At 41.3% G+C, this 22465-nt stretch overlaps 1 protein-coding gene across 3 annotated transcripts in view; it reads right to left on the bottom strand.

Annotated features, from left to right (window-relative positions):
- The window catches only part of fz2 (frizzled 2), a 98136-nt gene that overhangs the window by 6649 nt on the left and 69022 nt on the right, over positions 1–22465 (bottom strand). The gene's annotated exons all lie outside the window — the stretch shown is intronic.

Here is a 22465-nt window from a genome sequence, read left to right as displayed (position 1 = left end):
AGTTGGTCGGCCGGCGCATAAATCAACGCGTTCAAAGAGGTTAGATCCTCGTTTGGAGATCCCTCGTGAACGCCGGAGGGTAGAAATCTACGCGTTCGATGATATCGCACGAGTTAGGTCTGATAGTTGGACGCAAGTTAACTCCGGGAAACGGTGCCTAGATCGATGGAAAGGGTTGGTCTCGCAACAGACAGAAGCGACTTGAGCGAATACGAGAAGCAGCGAGAAGGCAGTGGGGAGGAGATGAGACGGGACGACAGTCGTGGATCTTATAATAGTCGGGCCGCGGAAAACACGTGACCGGAGCGAAATGTTATTGTAGGAGGCGGTGTTAGTTTTACCGTTTGTTAACTGCTAGCACCCCGACACGCGCTCGCTGGCTATTTATAAAGAGCCGAGGAACCCGGCACCGTGCAGCATCCCCGATTCAACGAGCCAGCTACGTGTGTGGCTTCGCGGCACGAGCGGAGATTGACGCGTGCGAGGAAAGGATCAGGAAAACGGACGTAGACCCGGCACCAGACGGAAGGATTGACTGAGCTTCCACCGGCAGCCGAATCGCGGATGTCTAGTCAACGGAGATGCGACGCTTTTTTGTATTTTCATCCGCCTCGCTTCCGGCTGAGTGGCTAATAGAGGGCGCCTTAGGGTGCAGAAAATATCCCCAACGTTCCTCGCTTCGTGAGACAATGGCATTCAGCGAGGTTGATCGTGAACTGTATTCAGACCTCTAAGATCGAAGACCTTTAATCTTTTGTGAATGATCAACTCGTGTATGTATTCCGAAGGTCGAGTATATGCAAATGAGATTTTTTATGTGGGAGTAGAATACGTTAACAAGTTGAATGCCGCAGTGAAAATGGACATTTGTTGAGGGACGTATCGAAGCTCTAATTATTAAAAATAGAAATAGTTAATTTTTAATCAAATTTCAAGCTTTCAAAAATAAGGTTTTCTTTTACTGTTTCCTTTTAATTATTCAGGCATATGTAATTTGCGGCATTCAACGTGTTAATGAAAGTAGAGTGATTGGAGGAAATCTACAGGCCCTTATTTGATAATTAGCTATTTAGAATCATCTACAATGACTGATTTAAAGAATTTAAAAGTCTAACAAAATTAAGCAAATGTATGGGACATACTCAAACAGAGCGATCGTTATCCAAAGGTTCAGGGTTTTAATGAACAGAAAAGGTGTTTAAAGAAACATTCTTTCCCGTGGTTCCCACATTCGCATCGCGAGGAAAGGTCAACCGGCCGGAACAAGAATTCGATATTCATGGCCGACGGCTGGCGAAGTCTGAATGCTGGATTTTAATCGGTCTCCTGCGATGCATCGACGTCGCTCTCAGGATTCATCGAGCAGGGTAACTACACTCCGCCAACCCTGTCACTTCTCCCTGGTATTTGGAAACACGTGACTCATTCGATCGGTCCCCACGCCCACGATGGACACCCCCTTGGATTTACGAGCGCGTCTGCGAACGTGCACCTTCGGCATGGTTAATCGACACGCGACTAATGGGTCCACAATTTTTCTTCCGTGTCGACAACCACCCCCTCGCCAGAGGCACGGTGACGACGTCGACGCCCCTTGCGTCTCGAATTTCTCGATCGATCGTCCAGGCGATTCGTGCGAGTCATTTAAAATTTTCATACTTCGCCAATTGTAAATTTTAGTTGATTTTCTAATTAAAATTGCAAATTGTTATGTTTTAACGAATTTCTCCTTGTAAGTATTAGCAACCCACATGGAAACCCACACACTCGTACATATTAAACAAGTAGAGTCTGGAGAAATGATCTATCGCGGTTGGTATTTCTACTACAGCACAACTGTTCAAGCTGAAACCCGTTGCTCTATATCGAGATACACTCGTGCAAATTAACTGGAACTAATGTGACAAGCGCGAGTTGCACTCGCGATGAGAATTATGTATATGTATGCGCGTTTCGTTACAATGTAACATCGAAATATTGTGTTAAAACAAAACTAGTTTCATTAATCAAATGGTTACACTTTTCATTACTATAAGTCATAAGTGATTATGTGTTTGGTGAAACCTTTTCCAAATACATTTAATTAATAATATAATTGATTACTTGGTCATATGAGGAAGATAATCTATAATTTTAAATTTCTTTCTCTTCTCATCAATATAGAATTTTAAATTGAAATTTTAATTTCTTCTAACCCTTTCATCCTCAAATTTCTTTACCTTATACACACACTATTTTTGCTCCAAAACAAATTAGTTTCTCTAATGATCCATTGGCTGACGATGAAACACACCGCGAAAGATTAATTTTTCAATGTATTAGAAGTGAAAAAAAGAAGCGTCCGTTGAACAAACATGAAAATCGATTGAATTAAACGACTGGCTCGAAGGTGGACTCCCACGGTGTCCGAACGACGTCTTAAACAACGTTTTACACACGCGTGCATCTCAGGAGGTGAAACAAGGAGGAAGGAGCGCACGCCTTTTCGATTATTAATCGCCACGTGGCCGAGTCATCGTAATTCATCCGGCCAAACGAATCTCACGTGCCTTATACCGGAACACGGTCACGCGCGATCCAACCGATCGATCGTTAATCGCCGTACAACAACGTGCGCCGCTTATTGACGCTGGGCCCACGATCGAGAAATTATCACGCTCGAAAACGCGATGCAGCTCGATCGTTCGAGGGAACACGCTTATTATTCCTACCTCACCGCGGAACGATCTACTCTGCTTCCTTCTACGTGACTACCACTGACAGGAATGCGAACAGACCACGGAGATACGCTTTCCCTTGGCGCATTTTGCGCTATAATTTCCCATTAAGGAACATTTTCGCGGTATACTTTGGACGTACCGGGGGATTCATGGTGAAGAGGATGCCGGATCGTTTCAGGGTAATGAATCAGTTTCAAAGACCTCGCCCTTGCCAGGAATACGGTGCTCTGCCTCTGTTGTTTGGGTTATGATTTACTCTTCTCGTATGTAAATCCTCCAGTTCTCTCCCTTTTTACCTTTCTTTCTTGTCTGCCTACGCGAACTGGATGTCTCGTCTACAGAAATTGTCTTCAAGAAGACTTATGCTTTTCTGACTGATTGGTTGAAGCTTTCGGATGATTTATGTAGTGGATTTGAATGTTGAGGGTTGTTGAAGATAATGCTGGGGGATAGGTGATGAAAATAGAGAATTCTTTGGCAAGTCGAAGCGATCTGCTTTGGAACGACGATATTAACCCTAAAATACCCTTCGAAATTTAATATACAGGATATGATAATTAAAATAGCTTCCAAGCAAAACTATGCTTGCTATTTGCTCTATTAACCCTCGGACAGCGGACCATGGAGAAAGCCCAATTTTGAATTGAATTTTTTGTTTCATATTATTCGCTGTTCAATAATTAAAATAATTGAATGATTCGAATTTATATTGTTTCAATTAATCGAATTATTCTCACTGTGAATAAATTTCTTATCAATGCATGCCACGATTAAATGAAACGTTACATGACGTTAAATATGAGTTTCTATTCTTGATGCATACTACCTGTTTCCGTTCAAACAATGCAGATCAAGATGAGAGTAACACCAACAATTTCATATGGAAATCGTGGAAACGTTCGGCTATTATTGCTAGAAGAACAATGTGTTCTGCTGATGAACACTTTTACACCCGTAAATCATTACGTATGCATAGACCGAGGTGGTTCACGTTATCCTTGATACTTCATTAGCATCTCGTTCTGAATAAAGCCAGCTACAGAGGCAATAAATCATATCGGATATCGTTCCGATCGGAATTCTTCAGCCGCATTAACTGTATTGCCAATATTCAATATCAGTGATCTACAAATTCAATATTCTAATTTCTTAACGTTATTACGAGTGGAATTAATTATGCATCGTAATTATATTATTAATATTCTACATGTATACCATTGTTCCATACAATTCATATTGAAATTGAACTATTAATGTTACCTTGATTAAATCTGCCCTGTAACGTAATTATATTACCAATACACTGTGTTCGATTGCACAATCAAAATCCGATAGAATTATGAAATAACCAAACCATTACAACAAATCACTGACCAGTGAAATGGAACATCGCGAACCAACATGAAATAACAATCACCTTCTCCTTCTTCTCACACCGAGCATGCTTTCGATTCGAAAAGCATGACGCAGCGGAACAGTCACCCTGTCAAAATAACACGTCACTCCGTATAACAAATGGAAAAATCAAAAGTAAATTCCGCTCGAAGTGAACGAAAGATCATTCAACATCTTTCATAAAGGACGTGTACAAAAATGTGTGAAGCAATTGCTAAAATAAATCTCTTAATAATGTGAAAATTGTATTATATTAATTTCTAAATTTAAGAAGGGAACCCTAAAATTTGTTCAAATACCTAAAGATCATTTGAAACTGAATAAAAGATTCCCGAGTCGATTTTTCGAGTACCCGGGCACCCCTAGAAATTATGCTCAGTCTCGTTCCGCTTCTGTGGAACGCCAGGAAGAGTTAAGAATTCATCTCGCTTCTAGAAGCTTATCTCGTTAGAGAGTGCGTTTTCTCTGGCAGAAAGGTCTGACGATAGGACGAGAAGGAGCTCGCTGATCGCGGCCAATTTGTCGACGCCAGGTGATCATAACTCACACGGCGAACGAGCATCTCCATGGCGCGGCGTCGTGGAAGCTCGCGAAAAGTCGCCGAGGAGAAGAGTTGAAGCGTTTCGAGCGTACACGGGGAGCGAACACGCGCGACGCCGAGATTTTTAATCTGGTCGGTCAAAGGTAAAGGCAGTTTCGCCCGGAGGCGCCTCTGACGAAGCGGAGAAGCGAGAAGGAAGAAACGACGGGGCCGAAAAGATGCATAAATCAAAGCGGTCGACGAGATTTATGGCGAGGTATGGATAAGGTACGCGCCAGCCTCGCTGCTCGCTCGTTAGTTGGCAAAACTGACGGGCCACGGTGTCGGGTTTTATATCAAATCGCGCACGTCACAGACGTATTAATCATGAATCCGGTAAGGGGACAACGAAATCGCTTGCAACCTTCTCCGCTGAGGACTCGTCTCCTTTCATTGTACCTTCGAACCGAGCGGAATGTTAATAACCGAAGATGCAACGAGCCTATCAGCTCGGGATGAAACAAAGTTGTTAATCCATTCGCGACGCTGTCCGATTCGAGGACCCCTTTTGCAACTCTAATGGAGCTTCGACGGGTTATTGCTTCGCGTGGCATGATTATCGAGCATGAAACGAGGACCTAAGGTGCTAACTGAGGAAATTGAAAAGCTCCTTTATCGCTGATTCCACGCTTACTTTGTTGTCCTCTTTGTATGGCTTCAACGATATGGATATGTTTCTGTAAATCGGGTTATTCACCCCCTACCTGTGTCTGTTCATGTAACGTGGATGACAAAAATATTGATACATAGAGGTTCATGAAATAATTACCATGATAAATGAACCCATTAAAGATCAGATTTTTATTTAAATTTAACTTGAAATTTGATTGACTGAATTATTATTTAAAGTTAAGAACCATAAGTTATATAATTAAATATTTTTCTATTTTTTTTATCATTAATTTGGTAAAAGTTTAAATTCTTCAATAAAAGGTATGACTTTTGTATCTATTGGTATGTAGGTTCATTTTGGAATAAAAAAAATCTGATGAGTAATGAAAATGATGGATAACTGTAATCTGTTCATATTTAAAGATTTATGCCTGGTTTGAAAGGTACCAATCATTCGGCTGACGATGATTGAACCTCGTATGCTTGATTAGCTCTTTCACTTCCAAAGATGAAAGCTACTAAGAAAATCTTCTAAAATAAAGAATAGTAAAGTTTCATTGAGAGCGAATAAGTATAGTACTCAGGAAGCAACAGGAACTTCACAAATCTTGTACACTCTGCTAAGCAGAATGAAAGTAAAAGACAAAAATCAACATGACCTGTTGTGCTAAAGCATCGTCCCTATTCACTTGCTTAATAAACATTCTGCTATCTAAACGTACCACGGTCCTTTATTTCGAACAATATTCAACAAAACGAGCAAAACTTTAGACACCTGTTGCCGTCTACAGCCTCTAGCCAGGAAATGTGCCACTTTTGCCCTGCAACACGTTCCACCGTCATTCTTTCCACTTCAGCCCTCCAAAATTTGGCAAAAATAAAAAGCTCTCGCTTGAAACACAATTAACCACCTTGAAAACGCTAACAACTCTCATTTATTAAGCTTCGAATCACAATTTAAATTTAATTTTATATACTATATCAGCGGTTATTAATTAGTGGTACATGTACCACTAATTGCACGCGAGAGCCAGCTGAATGGCACACGGATAATTTTTGCAATAATTACAGTATAATAATTTTAATAAGTTTCTCTTTCAAGTTCCCGTCCTTTCCATTTCCAATTCCCAGAATTTATAATAGTTGAAAAAGAGAATTCAAAGTATAATATCAATTCCTTATATCTCAAGAGTTACTTTCCATCGGAACCCATATCTGTTCATTTCTTTGCATCGCCAATCGTCGATCGCCATTCCGATTCATCGATCTCCCGTTCCCCGAAATCGCTCGTATCCAAGAATGGCAAAAAGGCCAGACTCTGCATGAAAGAATCGTATAATTCATCGCGAATGAATAAAGAAGGCGGATGGCGAAGAACATGGGCCTCCATAAACAGCGAAATGAATTCCTTCCGAGAAGTCTGATCGGTGGCAGCGGCGTTAATTATAGACGAAACACGCGCGATTCGTTTCCTCGGCTCATTCTCCCCTTCGATCGCGACGGAAATCTTAAGGCGGAATTTCAAATCGGTATCCCGTTGCGAGTCGTGTCGTCAAATGATGGATCGGCGAAACTGCGAAAAGATGCTGCGAGTATGAGATTTGGGATGAAAAAAGAATTCAAACAGGGAGAAAGGGTGGGTACGGTTGACCACGAGTGACCGACGAGTTTCGAAGAAGTCCTGAAGAATATTTAAAGGGTAAATGTAAAGGATAAGAGAAAATAAAGAAGTGGAATGATAGCAAAAGTGGAGGGAACGATTTCAACCCTTTCGCTACTAAGGGTAACTATGATCGCTCGTGACAGACGACTATGCAAATGGCAATTTACAAGCGATAATTAGAAATAAAAAATAAGTATCTGCAATGCAAAAGCACGTAGCTTTTTCTTTGATAGCTTAACCCTTTAACCCTTTGCAATCATATAAGGCGGGATATACCGGACATAACACTTTTACCGTTCTAAACGTGAGTCAGTCTATGGCAAACACGTGGCAAGATCATCGATTTTATTTTCATTTTCTATATGGAAAAAAAACTTTAATTAAAATAAAAAGAAATTGTAGGTTTCACAGTAGAGAGCGCGCGATTGAGAACAATACAACCTCAAAGGATTAAGCCTCAGATTTTTCCAAATTTACCTAATGGAATATACCGCCTGTCACTCTGTTTCGAATACATAAAGATCGAAGTTTAATTCAAAGAATTTATCGAAAAGAAGAAGAAACAAATTTGGCGGTGAATAAATTCTATTCGCACCCCCGCTCGATCCTTCTACAAGATTTTTGCATAAATTACAATCCTGTTGCCGCGGGAGGTCCGTCGCAAGGTTGCTCCTTTCTCGATAGGGGAAATATTTGCGAGCGTGGAGAAGCTGCCGCGTATCCGGCGACAGAATGACGCTCGTTTTATTTCGCGCTTGCCCGGCTCATCTTTCTTCTCTCTGGCTCCTCTTTTTCGTGTTTCTTGCCGTTCCTTCCTTCGTTCTCGCTTTTGTCTTTGCTCTTTTTCTTGTTTCTTCAACGGGGTCGTTTCGATTCGAACCAACGCCACGAACCCCGGCAACCTCTCGAAAAATATACGAGCGGAGATATTTTTTCCGACCGAAGGGTGGCCGATAAAAATGTTAACCGCGATCAGAATTTGAAGACTGCATCCTGAACCAACCCTCTCTTCTCGTAGAGTAAATGTCTTCAGAGAGTAACAAAGGGTTGATGCATTTTTATATGGTAAAGTAATCGATACTATGAAAGGGGTGGTTTTTTTTTACAGTGATTTTGAAAGTGGTATTCAGTTTTAGGAAAATTGCTTAAAAGTTACATGAAATATTATCCTCTTTTACAAAATTAAATGAAATTTTGAAGTCATTGATATGATAATCACATGCATATTCGCCGCTATATTGAATTTCTGGAATTTATAAAGCCTTGAGATATGGAATTAAGAAAAAAGTCTAGCATCCTTCGATATTTTACTTTTAATCACAATATTTGCATATCGCGATATTTTATTCAAATTCATTCACCGGAGAACACTTTGATCCTGCTATTATCTTAATTTACAAATTTTTATTATACCAATCTTGTATCGTAATTATTCAAAGCAGGAAGGTAACTTTAAACTTTCGAAATTTCTTTTTATTAATGATAATGAAACTATCCAAGACTGTATGAAAAAAAAAAAAAAATCATCTCACAGAAAAGTTTTAATAACGAAGCGTTAAAAATATATCGAGAGCAAAGGAAGTTAACAGACAGGTCTCCACTTTGAAACTCTATACCTCCACCTCACTATCACGTTTCGCGGTTGGGTTTCACGCTTTCTATATTAAAAATAACGACAATAATAAATTATCCCTTCAAAGTGGCCACCGCGCGCAAGTAAGCAGTCTGAAACAGAATTCCTCTTCCCCCGTTTCCTTCTGGATGGAATTCAAAGTACTCGAAAATTCTCCAAAGATTAATATAACCACTCGTTTGAAAATAAGGAAAGACTGGTGTATCGAATTAATTAATTAAAATTATCGTCGAACGAATGAGAAGCACTGACTCGTCGTAACCGTACGAAAGGGGACAGGTAAAATATGTTCGCTGTCGAAGGAACATTTTACGTTCGACGAAGATATACGTCGATTGGTCGTGAAAGAAACGCGAGTTTCGCTTCGCTCGGTGGACACGCGGTGCGTTGTACGATGAAAAATTGTCATAGCGTTTCTTTCGTCGCGTCGATCGATCGATCCATCCTCCCTTCACGTCCAATTCTCCATGGAAGTTGATCTTTACGAGGATTCCCTCGCATCTGGCGAAATTATACGATTGCAATGGTACAGTTATTTATCTGATTGCCTTATGCTGTATAACGAACTGATTATGCCTGAGTCCTTGCGTCGCCGACCTACCGGATGGGTCCTTGGTGGCGAGGTTTAGGGTAGGATAGTATGAGGATTCCTGGTAATTTTTGGGAAAGTTTAGTATTTCTAGCTCTTGGAATTTCTAGGGAAGTATAGTGAGAGGATCCGTGATCTCCGTAGGGAAGCATAGTGCAGGGATCTTTAATAATTCAAAGCCATGTGTTTCTAGGGAAGCACAGTGCAAGAATCCTTGATAAATTGATCCATTTTTATATTACTCTATATTCATAATCCATGGCGAATCACGTTCAAATATCTCCAACAGGAAGGCAACACAATGTACAAATTCCCAAAATACTCGTCGAGCATCACCGACGAAATATTCCGCTACGTTTAGCCGGTGGTCCCATAAAACATTTCGCAAACCCGTGTCGCGACACGCGGCCGCTATTTAACCGATCATTAACGCGATTCATGTAAACACAATTCATGATCCGCGTGTTAATAACCGGATGTCCTGGTATTAATTAACGCCACTACTGGGTGGTGCGTCGCGACACGAGAAGTGGCTCGTAAATTCAAATTAAAGCCATTTCGAAACACGACACTCGGCTCGAATGAAATAAACCGCAGTATCGAAACGAATCGCGTCAGAGATTCTTACAGATGTCCAGTTCGGTTCGATGTCCATTTTCATGGCGAATGGAAAACCGTGATTAATGGACCGTGTTTCCAGCGATGGCGAGCCCTGTAATTTGCACGATATTGCGAAAGAAACGAACCGAATCGGCGCAATCGAATATGTATCGATCATGGTACATCGTGTTTCCGGTCGACTTCTGTTCCATGAACGTACTCTATTCATTAATCGACGTGATGCATCGCGGATTGCGATTAAAATGGCAATCGAAACATGGGAATACTAAACCGTACCCCGTTTGGAAATTTAGAGGCATGTTGCCAGCGAGGTTGAAAGTTAATCACGTGTGAATTTCGATGGTGTGTATGAAAATTTACCTCTTTTTTAGAAGTGGTTTAATAGAATTGATGAGTTAAAATATACTATGTATTCTGTTTGCTCTGTTATTCGTAATGAAGTTAAAAAGAATTGAAAATAGTAGTGATATTGATCCATTTAACCATTTGAAACAATCAGCATTTAAAATAGAGCATATATTGTAGAAATTCAAATTTTTTATTTCTAATTTTAAGTAGATCGTATAAACCATCTTTTCAGTTCGCTACGAATAAGATTCAATTCCCCAAAACAATATGACTCGAATGGAAAGACAACTTCGCGAAACAATTTCACGGTGGCTACGACTCTGTTCCCTGTCGAACAGAGCAAGCTCGTATTTCAGCTTAGTAGACGGTGCGACGTGGGCGAGTATCAGGAATACCTGTACACGGTTTTTATTGACCGGTCCATTGGTCGCGACCGCGTAATCGCGCAGCGCGTGTCACTCGTTCGAAAAAGGAGCGTACGCCATCGCTGCCTGTCCCGGAACAAGATATATAGAGTTATTAGTGTCGACCATGGATCGACAACACCGGTCAGGCTTGGAAAATATAAAATAAACAGTAAGAATCGCTTGGAAAAGATCTCTGTAGTCGAGAATGATTCTATTGAATGAAAGAAAAAGTGGTGAGTGGTCACTTCAAGTCAAAACAGAGTCTAAGTACCGTGCGTCGCCGACCTTCCGGACGGATTCTTATGTACTTATAGGATGGCATGGTGCCAAAAAGACTCTGAACACCGAGGAGAAAGTTTCTAAGTCCAAATTCTATTCGTCTAATGGTACTGAAGACCAACAATCTGATACGGAGAATTACCCAAGTGTCCGTTTTGTGGGCAGACGGCTAATTGTTTAAAAGAAATTAATAATTAAAGTTAGTCAAAATAGAATATAGAATTTTAGTTTAGAATTATATAGAATTTTAGTTATTCAAAAAGAGACGAATTATCATTTAAAAAAAAAAAAAAAAAAAAAAAAAAAAAAAAAAAAAAAGAAAAAAATGGGAACCAAGGATTTGAACCGAGGACCTTTAGATTGCGAGTCATGTGTTTAACCACGGAGCGGATCCATGACTCGCAATCTAAAGGTCCTCAGTTCAAATCCTTGGTTCCCAATAATTTTTTTTTTTTTTAATGATAATTTTTATGTAATAGTTATTCAAAAAGAGACAAATTATCATTAAAAAAAAAAGAAAAATGTTGGGAACCAAGGATTTGAACCGTGGATCTTTAGATTGCGAGTTGTATGTGTAAGTTTGTCATACTTCAGAATGTAAGGAGTAACTAACTGTAATTGTTAATATCTTTTAAACAATTAGCCGTCTGCCCCCAAAAGGGGCTATAGGCGTGTTCAGTAAGTTCTATTGAAAACGGAAGGAACAAAAATCTAAGTACCGTGCGTCGCCGACCTTCCGGACGGATTCTTTTTGTACCTGTAAGGCGACATGGTACCAAGAAGACCCTGAACACCGAGGAAAAAGTTTCGAAATCCAAATTCTATTGGTCTAATAGTACCGAAGGCGAAAAATACACGTAGCTGCTATCTTTCTCTCCGCGAAAGGCTTAATAAACTTGTTAGAATAGAAGTTTCCGTAGCTGGAAACGAGTAGAGCCGCGCGTAAAGCAATCTTAGAAATGCTCGGACCGCGCTGGCGCGCAGGTTATTTTTCGCGATAACACTCGCGGCGAGTGTAAAATCGTCGAGGTGTTCCGGTTGCAATACCGGAAAAACGAGCGACGAGCATCGTAAAAGTTTAGCACCGCGTCGAGACTGTTCGAGGCAGAGAAAAGTTTGGTAATTTTGGTTTTACAGGAAAATGAGAGAGTAGTTCGCGAGGCTGTGTTATACGAAACAGACGGGCAACACTCAGACACACGTGTATATTACGTTAATCTGACGAATTTCCTACAGACTGAAGTAGTTTCCTGGAAGCATAATGAAATGCTTGTGTATGAAATGAAACCGGGTAAACTTGGATACTCAACGCAATGACCAATAGGGCTAATTTCCGGATTTCATTCTTTTAGTATAAACATGATAAATAAGTTCATTTTTTATTTTTATAATCAAAATATAGAGTAAGATGTGCTGATACAATTAATGAAGTAGGTATTTCCTAAAGGCAACGTCAATCTAATCTAGTTGACATTTATTTGGTCATCAAACTTCAAGCTTCAAATGAACGTAGAGCAAGTATTAATTTATGGCACTTTTATGTCATTAGATATTATCAAACTACTACTGTAAGTAGAGGAAGACGCCAGCCTCGAAATCTTGTCAGACCGCAGTAAGTGGATGAAGACGCCAGCCTACTCACTTCACATTTTATTTCACTGTACTTACTGTCATAATTCATATTTGTAAATGCCATAATTATTTCTTAAATGAATATTAATACATTTAAAATTTGATTTCTAATACAATAATTAATTTTCGTGTACGATATTCTCTCGAGCAATAAGACCATTGAACCAAATTTTGGACCACGGTCTGAAGATATCGACTCGACCGAGTCTGATTCAACCGGTCATCAACCTGAAACGCCAATTAAACAGCTCTAAATAACTAAACAGCCAGGTCGTCTTCAAGCTTCTCATCGATTCCTTGAAATTCAACCCATCAAATCGTCGCTGCCTCAAGCCAACCCTTTCAATGCGTGTTTCCACGTCGACTCGGAAACAGGATACGACAACGTGTGATGCGCGGTATTCACGACGCGAGAAAACAAACACGTATTCGTATTACTGGGTCCAGGGACACTAACCAGCGACGGGTTCTGGCCACGGTGAGAGTTCCTTTTAGCAAACGGCTTCTTCTTTCCCGTGGTACATATACCCTTCACCCTTTTCCCTGCACGTTCGAGCGAGTCGAGCGCGAAGGTGAAACCCGAGAGGAGTCCAGTACGCGAAGGAAGTGGTCGGTATTGGGATCCACTTTAAAGTTGACACCTCTCGCGTTGGCCCGTTTTCTGCGGCTCTCGTTAGAAGGGTTAGGCACACGGTTCCCGCCGAAAATACCGGTTGCGTGTTCCGGTGTGCGATTACTGCCTGTCTGCATCCTGATCACGCGACACCGTGCGCCTTCTTTCCTTTCTACTCTTGTTAATCGCGAAATACTAGCCCTGGGATTTAATGCGTGCTGCATGGACGGCGATGAGGTGGAGGAAGAGGAGGATGGCGTGAGATGGACAAGCGAGACAGCTCGGCGAATGATGGATTGAAATAATTTGTGAAGGAATCTATTCGGGAATATCCGTTCTAATCGAATCCTATTTTATCTATTTTTCATAGAAATTCAAATAGACTTGCATTTTGATATAAACAATAATTATTTTACTCTAAATTGAAATTTTCAATTAAAAATTTTACTAATTTTTATAAAACCCTTACAGTGCCTAGGAAAAATAATTCTGACATTTCATACCTTGCCCCAAAATGCCAGGCAATGCCTGCTTTTCATACATTGTCGGTAACATATGTAAGAAATAATAAGAAATCTGTGTAACGTAGTAATAAGGAATCATTTTGGAATTAAAAACCCTAATTATTAAGGATAAGATGACGTTGAAAATGCGTAATACCGGCCATAAGAATGTTGAAGCCAGGGAATGTCTAACATTTATCTGGACAATTGTGTTTCCAGTGCAAGTGACATTTTGATCTTTGCCTGTGAAACGCGTCGGTGGCCAAGCAACCGACTAGTACTGGCATTTTGCACCGCGAACAATAATCCAGGGGTTAATGGCAGCGGTGTGCCACGAGGACAGAAGCGGTTCGCAGCCGCTTTTGTCCTAGCTGGCGAGTTTACAGCTCGCTCGTCTCGTCGGGCATGAGTAAACGCGACCAGAAAAGGATTACACGGCCCTGTCACGCCTTCTCTCTTTCTCTCCTTTGTTCAACGCTAGCTAGCTTCCCACTCACCCGTATACCAACTCTCGATCTCTCCTAACCCCCTTCCATCTGGCCGTACTCGTGCGTACGCTAATTAATTAGCAGTGAATTATGGATTCGCTGGGCCCCGTTAATTGGATCCGTCGCTGCTGCTGCTACTACCGTCGCGGAAACGACGCCGATGCGTGTCCGTTGTTCGACGTTTCCTCTTCGCCGTGGCAACCGAGGCCGTGACTCCTTCCTTCGGGGCGGATGCACCAAACGACCCGGTGTACACACGCTCGTAACTCGTGCGCTATCGACGTTATCGAGCGCCGTTTTGCCGTGCCGGTGTTTAACAGGGCCGCAACCATCGACTTATCATCGGCCAATCTTGCTACGGTTACTTCGACCCGTCTTGCGAAACCGCACGGTCGCTTCGCAAGGATTCATGGGAAAATTAATATTTTGACGATCCATATATTTGTGATTTTAATCGGAAAAATTTGCAATTTAGATTTCACAATAAAGTAATAACCGTTGCCCCACGATACCGTTACTATGAACAATACAAAGTAAGATACTATCTATATCCATCAGATTAACCCTTTCACTGCTAAGTACTCTAGGTTTAAACGTTCTGTATCTACGAAATAAGAATTAAGTCAATAACACTTATTTTTTTCCCATCGTATTATCACATCATTATAATCTGATAACATATGGTATAATTAGTAACATAGTAACATCTGCGTCTATATTCGACACCGACAGCTTTCACCTAACCAAAGGGTTAAATAATCCTTCAAAAATCTGTAAATCTAGAATTGTTAGAAATTTGAACTTTGAAAGAATATATCCTACCTAACAAAATACCACAAAAGTCTCCAACCCTTTTCTTGAAACTGCGAAACACAAAGTAGAAAGAGCTAAAAGTGCCACGGTGATATGCAAGAGTCTTCGAATAAGCGAGCAACGAGTGCGTCCCTGGGCTCGATAGAAAGCTTGCATACAGCCGTTTTACCTGGTCGTTCCTCTTCACCACTCTTCTATCTCTATCGTTTAGCCAGCGGCCAAGGGAGGCGGTGCAACGATGACGCGCCGGAACACCATGGCAAGTCGTTGCCACGGTCTGCTGTTTACTTTTCACGAGCGACCAGCAGGCAAGCAGGCAGACAAGCAGACAAGCGAGCGAGCAGGCGTGCACCTCGGGCTCGTATATACTACGGTGAAACCAGCTCGAAAGATCGGCCAGGTAGGACGACGAAGGGAAGGTCCTGCTCTCGACCTCGACGCGGATAGAGGAGCTGGAAAGAGGCTCGAGACCGTAAATCATCGTCCCACTCTCGCCAGCCAGAGCCTGGCTCTCGCTTGTTCGAAGATGACGCATCTGATGGAAAAGGGAGGAAGCGAAGAGCGAACGTGAAAAGGGAGAAAAAGAAACTGAAGCGAACCGGAGACCAGGCTACGAGAGAGAACGAGCATAAGGAGATGATAGAAGAGGAGGAGAAGGAAAGGACGGACCTCTGGTGTGCTCGTTATACCTCTCTTGCTGCTCTTATCCGCGACGATCTGTCTCCTACCCACGGTTAGCCTTGAACCCAGGGTGCGCATCGCCCAACGACACCCAACCATGCCTCTTCACGACCTGCACGATCCTCGACAACTTCGAGAGATCCTCCTATATTGTAGGACACATGGCGGAAGCTCTGTTATCCATCAAGATGGTAGAACCGACCAGTTTAGCCCGCGAGAGACACTGGGCCAAGGTGTCGTCCACATGCGCCCTTAATTAGGCGAACCCAATGCCAGTTGGATTTATGGCGAGGATGCGGCACTCCCTTAATGAGGGGGTGCAAGCGGATAAACCTTCGGCTCGGTGTGTCTCGTGTTTACAAGCTCTTTAAACGGCTCGTTGTCACTTAATTAGGTTCGAGACTAGTATACGAGACCATGATGGAATGGCACGAGCGTGACGTGGCGAAACCGTGGATTCTAGACGTAACGAATGCGACGAAAGGATTATCGATAACGGCTCGAATCGTTGGAAACAATGCGACGGAGACAGTGAGAGGGACACGTGATAAATCGCGCGACCACGAGCGTTGTAAGGCTGACTAAACGACTCCTGAAGCGCGTGGGAAGCGTGGCTCGCGAGACAAATTGGAGAACTTAGCGAACGGAACGCGAGGAATCTGTTGCCCGCTGCGAAACTCTTCCTCCCTGATAATTGCATCACAACCGAAATTTACCTTCTCTTGTCATGGATATGATTTAGAGTTTCTTTACGGGTTTTTACAGCGATTTTCTGGGATTCTTTTCAACCCGTACAACTCTCGTATCTGCTTTGGAGAAATTGATCGATGGTTTAGGGACATCGACAAAGAGATAGGTTTGAATATGGAGAAAATCGATTGCACCTTTCTTTATGAAGCAACAGTGACTGCTCTATCGTCTATAAATAGGCAGAACGACTGTGGGGACTTGTTCGATGTGCCAATAAATGGCACCTTTAGAAGATAGGCGTCTCTATCGATAGCAACTGGTTTATGTACACGGTGCTTTTATTTGTGGGATCAGGTAACGCTTGAAACAATACTGCTTCTGAATAATAAATGAACTGTTTCATTGTTTTTATGGCTGGATACGTTCGAACAACTGGGTGACATTGATGTATTTATTGCTCATTGATCATTTGCGAGCTATGTGATACTTTTTGTAGAATGAAAATGAAAATAGAAAATGTTAAACAAATCATCTGACAAAAAATAACTAATTTTTTTTTTATGAATTCATATATAAAATCATTTATACGATTTTAGGTATGTTTCTACGATGAATATTTCGCAACCTACAAATTTTATCTTGCAAAGAAGAAATGATAAATGCTTGTGAATTTATTATTCTTATTTCTTCGTTAATTTGCATAACCTGAATTTCACATATTGAAACGCTTCTGCGAATTGCATATGCATGACGCAGTAGCTACGCCAATGGCACGTAAAGGATCTAACTTGTAACGCCCGAAAATTTTTTGCATCGATCAACGAAATAACAAACGATCAACCGATCAATTTCCACGTCCGAATTTCACGACCAGTTATCGAGAAGCGTCCTCCCCGGCATCCGGTCGCTCAACGGTAAAGCGGTTAATTCCCGACCTTCACGGCTCGTTTTTGCTCGTCCACGAGGAGTCGAGATATCCAGGAGGATGAGAGGAGGAGGCCTGGCTGCTGGTTTCCGTCCTGGTCGACGCCAATGCAAATCGCTACCGATGCATCACCGACCTGTCAACCGTTCGTTGCTTCGCGATAAACTTTCCCGCTCGTCCCCTCGATCCAGCCCGGCGGGGAGGAACATGCCTCTTTCCCTCCTGCACCAGCCCGATAGAAACAGCAACAGCGAAGCTTGTTGCGAAAGCAACACCGCGAAATAACGTTTACGCGGTTGTAAATGGCGAAACAATAGAGTCGTTCGCCAACGTGGCCAGGGGTTGATCCCACGAGGGATGTTACATTTAGTTTCGTCGCGAGACGAATATTCCTGGATTTATCCGCAAGATTCCGATAATTCGGCATCATCTGGGAGGATGCTCCAACGATTGCATCGAGATAGGGAAAATATTGAGCTTTCGATTGGGGATGGAAGCGAAGGGCTGAGTCTTCGATATGGAATGATTGTTATCGTGAAATGGTGAATTTGATTAGTATGCAATAATATTTTATTTGAGAACTAAAATATTCGGTTATGATCTGTAAAAAAAAATTTCGACAATATTAAATTGAAATTTGGAAATATTTAACTATACCTGTCAAGTGTTGAAAACGTTTCACAGCAATTAGTCAATTATTATCTAATCACCTCTAAGAAAAATTATCTCCTTTTAATTTGTTATCAAACTACGCATACCTTGATAAAATGTAGAAAAACGTTACTGTAGAATCGAAAAATCAATTAGATATGTATTTCTTGTCGAAACGAAGAAATTTCGTGTCACGTTAAATTTTTAATACACCTTTTTCTTGTACGGTCTTTATCTATTTACGGAACCCCGTGTACATAAGGTATGTTTGAAAATCTGTTAAACAAACTGGTGCTTGGTAGCGTGTTCTACCTACAGAAACAGGAAGAAAAAAATCTTCTACAAATAAAAGGTCTAACGACGCGTTGTTAAAAAGGGACAAGGAGATAGGAAACCTGAAAAAAGAAATAGTGACTGGTTTGTCGTTGATAAAACGAGCATGCAGTACACGATGTTTATCTTATCTGTTTGTTTAAGTCGTGTTTACTGTTTGACATGATCAAGGTAGCGTTTGATCAGATTCACTAAAATCGCCATAGATAGATAATATTGCTTTAGATACGATTAGACGTGTGTTATTCGTGTTTGATGGAAGATTTCAGTCAAACATCTTTAAATATTCTTTCTTATTTTCACTTGCTGCTAAAGCTTCGAGCAAATAATTTTTCGAAGAAAAGCCTATAAGAGTCACGGGGACTGGAGAAGTTAAATTATTGAGGAAAAACCATCGAATCATTTATTCAAACTGACGTGAATCGTTTTCGTTACATTTACAACGGGCTGCTTTCATGAATACCAAGGTCGATGATTACTGATACCATTCCTATTTTCGTATGCGCATAAGAAAAGCCAAGAAACGAGCAACACTTTCTCTCCTCCATTCATCTTTGGTATTGAACCAAGCAGAGAACGAGAAACAACGTTCAGACCTTGAGAAGATGTAAATCATATATCCCAAATAACTCTACATTTGTTGCAGTTGAAAATCGAAATTATCTTATTTAATTTTTATCATTTGCGAATTTTAATGATTTATAAGGGATAAAATTTCAATTAAATTAACTTAAAATCAAGTTATTGTTTTTCTAACATTCTAAGTTTTATTTCTAGAAATTCTCTAATGGAATTACCGTTAAAACCATGAAGCATAAAAAGGCTATAAAAAGCTGATTGCTAGTAGATCAATATGCTCAATCAAGCGAAAAATGAAGAAAATAAAAAGGAGTAGAAATTTCAAATTTATTATCTTCGAACGAAGATGAGGTACCGAGTTGAAACGAGTGAAAACACACACACCAAAGATAATTAGACAGGCGACTTTCTTCGAGCATCATCGCCCCATTCCCTGCAGAAATCGCGTGGAAACGCCTGACTCGACGTTTCTATCCATTTTCTACTGTTTGAAAACGGCCGAATCAGAGGAGATTAAACGTTCCTTCGCTCGGAATCGGCTAGGTTCATCGTCGACGCGTGATTAAAGGAAGGCTCCTGGCGGATTTCACTTGGAGGAAGCATCCGCTGGGTCGATGCGACACCGAGCCATCGATGGGTCGCGATCGACCTCCCTTTTCGTGGAAATACACCGAACAAACGCGCCCCTTGTGTACGTTGACCCTCTTCCGATCAATCCCCTGCAGTAAAGCTTCCCAATCTTTATTTTACTTCAAATTTTTATTACATACTTCGAGTGTTGTAATAAAAGCTACTGAATTTTTATTTCAATCATTATGACCTATAACCGTATTATTTTATGTCTTAACTGTTTTATTTTGAGATAATGTATACAGTTTTTAACTCCTATAAATGATTGACCCTTTTTCTTAAAAAAAGTAAGAAATGAAATGGGTTTCTGAATCTTTCTTAATTTAATTTTGCATTTTATATTAATTTCTTTTATGTAAAAATTATATATTTAAATGTAGGTTAATGTCCTTGTATGTTTTGTAAGTTTGAATCACGATTGACTCAAGTTCCGCTGTTCAAGGGTTAAATGATAAAATATAATTATCTTTCGTAGCCCGAATACTTTTTGTTCCAAATAGAATTAGAATTTATATATGCGTTATATTTTCTGCTATTTTAGGAAAAGGGTCAATCGTATAGGGGTCGATAACTGTATACGTTATCCTATAACTGAAAGAAAAAGCACATTTATCCCACATTCACCCCCTGAGAAGACCCAAGGATTTTAAGGGTTAAATGGACATCAATCTCTGAAATATCTCGGAAACTATAAAAATCAAAATAAAATCAACACCCTTGCTTGCCGTTCAACCTGAACCTCTTTTTACCCTTAATCTCGGCAAGGCTTGGCTCAACTTTATCGCCGTTGGATCTCCATAAAAAGCTCGTAAAGCCATTCGAGTATCGACGAGGGCAGCAACTTTTTTCGAAACAGCATCGATCGCTGGATTAGAGGCAGCTCGTTCGGTTACTCTTCTCGCCTTATCACGCGGCTTAAAACGGACGCCCGGCGAAAAACAGGACGACGAACGAGGCTAGCAAGTACGTCATTATTTAGCGGCTCGTTTAAGGAAACGGTGACTTTTTCGAAACTCTCTCCTCTCCGATCGCGGAAAAAAGTACCTGTTCGCCGACAGAACGCGTATGTATATATATACGTATGCACGCGGCGGGACGCGAGCGGAATTTCCTGCGACACGCGGAGAAATCTCATTTCTCGCTCGACCTCTGCGATTCCACCGAACCCCCAGAGAAAGAGAACGAACGCGGTTTAATTGATCGCTGACAAAGCCGTACTCTACCGATCCGTTGACCAATACAGGACTTACGAGGTCGTTTCTTCGGCTCGGATCGCCAACCCGCCGAGCTTCTTGCCGCTGACTCGCGAGGAAAACACTAATTAAGACTCCGCTTCGGCGCGCCGCCTCGCTTCTACGGACCCGACTACGGGTTATCACGAAACCGGCACCGGCGTTCCGTCCGTCTGTTAACACCGACAACCCCCTTTCGAACTTCCATTTCCAGGAATCGCCGGGAGATTTTCCATGCGTATGCGGACGAGAGAGGAGGTTGTTTACGCGGTACGTCAGTGGTCATCGGATGAGTGAAGTGGGTCCAAAACGGGCATGCACAACAAGTAACATAGTAAGGGCATTCATCATTATTTAGGACATCCCTTACGTTTTTGCGATCGTTCGACTCATTTGCAAATTTTCAATTAATTCTATATCAAATTTATTATCATCCAAATTTAATACCATGATTAAATAACGCACTTCCGAGGTAAATATAATGAAATTCGTGTTATTAAACGCTGCTGTTGAGACACGGTAGATCACCGACATTATTAATGCAAATATTATTAATTTGCGGACGTAATTTCACGGTGAAAGTCCAATGAGATTCAATATTGAAATTGCCTATGTTAACAGGAAGATAATTACATGGCGCGAGTCAATTAAAGTTGTTCAATTTGTCGATAATCATTGCCACTATAATTTTCAGCATGAATATAATTATTATTTTAAGATTGTAATTTGTTTTTATGAATACTTGTTATCCCTGAAATTTATTGTACACAGTTGCATCGAATGTACTTCACCTTGAAATCGACAAATATTTTCCTTCGTTTTTCGTTCCTTTGCTTGAAAATAGGAAGCACCTCGTGTACGCTTGATAGCGAAACCCCCTATCTCTTTTGACAGGAAAGAAAACAGAATTGTGCACCAACCCCTGTCAAAGAGAAGCGTCTATCAAGCCCGAAAACACAATCGAATACACGGCGAGCTGTGATGGTATTGATCCGGAAGAAAAAGGAAGTTTCGGCTGTCGTCTAGGAAATATGCGGTGGTATCCTTGCAGGCACCGTTGCGACGGGAAGACCGTAAGGGGAAATCTTATGGTGCGGCGACGACGTTACTCGTTGGCACACGGTCGATAGGGCCGCCACTCCACCACCAGCGTCGTCGCAACCACCGTCATTTCACCCACCACCATCAGCTTCTCCCCTTGCAGAAGCTTTCCGACCGTGCCGAGGCTATCGACCCAACAGTTTCCCGCAAGGACTATACGCGAAATTTCGACGACTTCAAAGAACCATAATCGTGCCAATTGTATAGATAAATGTTCGTTTAAATTAACACTGTTTCGATAATTAAAATTACAATGACTTTATGATCGTTCGATAAAATCAAAGCAATTTAATTCTAGTAACGACTTCTAAGCATCTGTGACTAAACATAGACATTTGAATATTGTCCTCGTTGCTTCATCCTCCGACTAAGAATACCAATGGCAAATAGAAAATAATAATTGCAAATGCGACGCTTGCGAAACGGATAATCCAACGTGAACACGAGCGAGAAAGTGTTGATAAACGAGCGAGAGGAAGATGCTAATGATCGGCAAAGCGAACGGGCGATAGGTGGAACGAGTGAATGAGCGGTCGAGAGAAAGAGGTAGGATGAAAAACAGGTGCAAAATATAGGCGGTGTGCGTGAGAGCGCGTATTAGAGCGGAGGGCAATAAAGAGCAATAAAGATCAGATCGTGAAGAACGAGTGAAAATTCTTTCGCCCAACCCACCTACGTACAAACCATTAATACCAGTAATTTTATGAACAATATCTATGTTGCGATAACAGGATAGAAATATAACCC

This window comes from Osmia lignaria, chromosome 2 (assembly GCF_051020975.1).
Source record: "Osmia lignaria lignaria isolate PbOS001 chromosome 2, iyOsmLign1, whole genome shotgun sequence".
Taxonomy (NCBI): Eukaryota; Metazoa; Arthropoda; class Insecta; order Hymenoptera; family Megachilidae; genus Osmia; species Osmia lignaria.
The sequence above is the reverse complement of the archived record's forward strand: the minus strand, read 5'-3'. Positions and strand labels throughout refer to the sequence as shown.